The sequence below is a fragment of the Solanum tuberosum genome, unplaced genomic scaffold (genome assembly GCF_000226075.1).
Source record: "Solanum tuberosum cultivar DM 1-3 516 R44 unplaced genomic scaffold, SolTub_3.0 scf00102, whole genome shotgun sequence".
Taxonomy (NCBI): Eukaryota; Viridiplantae; Streptophyta; class Magnoliopsida; order Solanales; family Solanaceae; genus Solanum; species Solanum tuberosum.
Window position 1 is genome coordinate 335419 of NW_006239028.1, and position 4684 is coordinate 340102.

The window sequence follows — 4684 nt, forward strand, 5'->3', positions numbered from 1 at the left end:
TAAGGTCCTATTACCCCCCCGAACTTATTTTATATGTAATATTCTACCCCTTTTTGGCCTATGTGGCACTATCTTGTGGGCCCAGCGCATGTTGACATTTTTTTCAAGGATAGTGCTACGTAGGCCGAAAAGGGGTAGAATATTATAGATAAATTAAGTTCGGGGGTGTAATAGGACCTTAGTAAAGGTTAGGTGTGTCTCTGGGATTTCGAGCATAGGCTGGGGGGGTACTTATGCATTTTCCCATATTTTAACAATATGTACAACATATACAACTATGTTGCCCAGTTAAATACTGTACAAGCATAGCTATAATAAACATAACATACTCAAATCATAACTGCTCATATCTTCAAGTACATCATATGCATATCCTAATTCAACAGCCACAGTGGTGTGCTGGAGTTACGCATAGGGGGATCCTGAAGTATCTTGGAAAAACATGGAAATATCAGTCAACTAATCTAACATTTTGAAAGAAGAAAGAAGAATCTAGAAAATATAGTAGCGTAATGACCAAGATACTGAAACAGAATGTTAAAACTATTTTTCTGCCAAATACTTGCTCGAGTAATCAATCTGGAAGTGTCAATTACATAGGAGAACGTGTATTCAAATCTTTGAACAGTATATTAAATTGAAGGATGCTTATAATTAAAAAGGTAACATCAAGGAAGCTCTGAAATTAATATAAATCTCCCAAATAAATTTTTGCACTTCACCAAAGGCTGGTGAAACAGTAATAGTGAAATAAATTGGTGATATATATTTCGGTCAAGCTCACATTTAAGATTTACCATGATCTTTTCCAAAGTCTGCAAATCAAGGAGCAGCCAGAAATAAATGAAGATTCAGATGATATAATCACAACTCTAATTTTCGTGCACAAGTACAACATTGACTCAGATGAGAAGACAAAAAACATTACATGGAGTAAGTTGAAACACCAAAAGTTAAAAGTTTTCTTGCTTGGAAAATTCTGTGACACAGTAGAAGCACAAAAGGAGTCCCGACTTGAAACATAAAGCTCAAGCTAAAATATGAAACTAAATATATAACAATTACCTCACTTTCTAAGATTTTGAACTTACTAAGATTTCGAACTAAGTTTGGGCGGAGAGATTGCAAACGTAGTTATTATATTTCAATGTGGATTAATTTCAAAAGGAAGAAACAAATATTAGGGGGAGAAGCTTTAGCATTTGTCAGTCCTTGTAACTGAAACTATTCTAATCGCAATTTGTAAATCATGCATAACATGTTCATAACAACTTTAAAAGCAACTCAGCCTATTAAAATATCATCATCATTAGGAGGGGAGATGGTTCAAAACAAATTGAATATTACTGCTACTTAGTGCGAGAGAAGTTATTAGCGAAAAAGTAAGAGTTACTGGGCAATCTAAATAAAAAAGAACTTCCTATATGTATACCTGCTTGCATCAGTTATTAAGGTGAAATGTAAAATGTAAGCAGATATCAACATATACTAAAATTAGAAAACAACAATCTTTAGAACTTGCTAGTTTTTTTGTCAAAAAATGTATTGTTCGTTTAAGACTCAGGATTGCACACATTAAGCACCCATTAATTGAATATAGTCTTTGTAAGAATGGTTCCTCTTTATTTATAATAAAAAAATTTGAAAATTCCAATCAAGCATATTCTCTCTTTACTCCTAATAACACCAGAATTTACTCAGATTCAGCATAAATGATGTTAAAAGTTATCACATATGTATGATTTGTTGGGGAAAAATTTTAACTCCAAAAGAAAAACAAAATGAAGTAAAGATCAAACATGTTACAACCAAACAAAGACACCGTTGCGACCGAGAAAAGTACATACAACCTTAACACAATCTCTATTGTAGTAAAAGAGTATATAAAGCAACACTAACCTGTTAATCTGAAACACTGAAGCACAATCTAGAAATTGCACAAAAAGAAAACAAAAGGACATAAAACCTTCAAGGAGAAGAGCTGCAGAAGCTGAAACATCAAAGAAGAAACAAAAAAGAAGTGTGCATAAGCAGACCAAACAAAAGAGATGATTCATAAAAGTACAATGAACAAACAATTGCAGAAAAAGAAAACAAATCGATGAAAACAATAAAGGGAAAACGAAAAACCTACCAGTTTGAAGCTTCAAGAATCTGAGCTGTAGAAGTTAGCTGAGAGAAGGCGATGGTTCACTTTTGATTCGACTGATTTCAGTATATATGTAATGGCAATAGGACAGCATACATGCAAATATAGAACCATCCACGTGTTGAACGACCAATAAAAGAGGGCTAGAAAGAGTCCTATAGGAAGTCTCAACTCCCCAATCCCCCAGGATGAGGGGTGAACCTTTTGTCTGATTCATTCTCAGCTATTTTGCATTCGACCGACTGAGAATTCAGAAAAAAAGCTTATATATTTCAGTAACCAATAGTCGCAAAAATAAGAAAGTTACTTCCTGCAATTAGACAACATAACAACAATCTGAAATATAAGGAAAGAACATCTAAATTACATTACATTATATCTTTAGTGTTCATGTCTCGCAAAAATCAGAGTTTATTAAAACTTTAAGGGAATATGCATAAGTACCCCCAGCCTATGCCCAAAATCTCTGAGACACACCTAACATTTACTAAGATCCTATTACTTCCGAACTTATTTTTTTAATTAATTTTCTACTCCTTTTCGGCCTACGTGGCACTATTCTTGAAAAAATTGTCAACACGCGCTAGGCCCACAAGATAGTGTCACTTAGACCGAAAAGGGGTAGAAAATTATATATAAAATAAGTTCGGGGGTAATAGGACCTTAGTAAAGGTTAGGTGTGTCTCAAGGATTTTGGGCATAGGTTCGGGGTACTTATGCATTTTCCCTTATTTTAAGTATATAGTGCAGTGATCATTTGCTCAATTAACTTAGGCGTTCAACTTTGTTATTGGGAGTTATTAAATTAACAAAATGGTGGTCATAGAAGAAGTGGAAAAAAAAAAGCAGTAGAAGAATCTGATAATTTGCAACATCCGCTCTTATTTGTTGGCGACTCACATCTAATAGTTTAGCAAGTACATGTCAATAATGTTTTTCATCCTTATTATAGTTGATTCAATTTGGATGTCATTGGATTGAACATCCATTTTTCTTACTTACAGATGAATTGAATGGCATTAGATCAAATTAGTTTTGATATATCTTTGCAACTTTTGCCAAACCTCCAAAGTACTCAATTTAGCCAAAAGTAAGATACATGTTAAAAGTAGGAATAATTTATCATACAAACCGGGAGGGCAAGCCATTATGTTCAACTTCTATAACTTAAATGTTGGACCGGCCATGCTCCTCTAGTATATATATATATATATATATATATGATAATATAACCCAGAAGAGAACAAAGTATGTATATAAGTTTTTAATAATTGTTTTAAAAAAAACACCTTCAAAAACAATATTGAATTGATCATACATTTTAGATCCTCTAGTTTCTGGGCACACTCTTTGCGCGTGTAACCCATTTTAATAAGTATTTTATTTCCTTAAAACTTAAATATTATTAAATAATATGATTTGAGTTCTTTTTATAAAATGTGTCTAATTGAAGTTTCTTACTCTGTCTCACTACTAATTGTGATACTCCGATTTCATGACCTCCAAGTGAATGCATCGAAATAATAATATGAGAAGTTAATAAAATAAACTTTATTTATAAGTTAAAAAATGAGTTCATAAAGCAAAAGGGAAAAAAATGAAAGCAATCTAATTTTTTTTTAAAATAATTATAGTATTAAAAGTTTTTTTTGTTGGTAGAATAGTGCTAGAAGATCAAAAGATTGCATGAGATTAATCCCCTTCAAATCATAGTGTAATATTAATGTTTCTTCAATTAAATTTTTTTTATAGGAGATTATGTACTTTTTGTACCAAAAATGGTGTAAGTTTAACTTTGACGAAAGGAAAAAAAATTCTTTCAAGTGTTTTTAGTTTGCCTTTTGAATCTCCCGATAATTCTAATGAATGTGTCCAAAATATCATATTAGATTTTTGCAAGCACTTAAACTAATTATTTAATTATAAATATTAAAAATTAAGGTGTAAAAAGTATTATTATTTATATTTTGAAGATTAGAATATTTATGAACATAACTACTATTTTTATATAAAATTTAATTGTCTCTTCATATATAACTTATCCACTATTCATTTAATGTTATATGTTTCACCTTCTTCGTCTTTTTTCCAAAAAAAAAAAAGGGAGTAAAACATTCTATGACATTCATCTTAAAGATGAAAGTTAATGTACATGTAAAATTATGAAAGCGTTGCAACTTTTTATGAAAGGCATAATACATAAATATGCCCTTTAACTTGACTTCAAATTACATTTATGCCCTTCAACTTTTGGTGTGTACAAGTAGACACTTAAATTTGCATAAATTTGAACAAATAGACACACATGTCCTACATGGCATCCTACATGTCATTTTTTATCCTACGTGGTGTCCTATGTGTATTATGTCATGTAGGACTCATGTGTCTACTTATTCAATTTTATACAAGTTTAAGTGCCTACTTGTGCATATCCAAAGTTGAAGGACATAAATGTAAAATGAGGCCAAGTTAAGTGACACATTTATGTATTATGCCTTTATGAAAAGTTGCGACTTTTATGAAAAGTTGTGACTT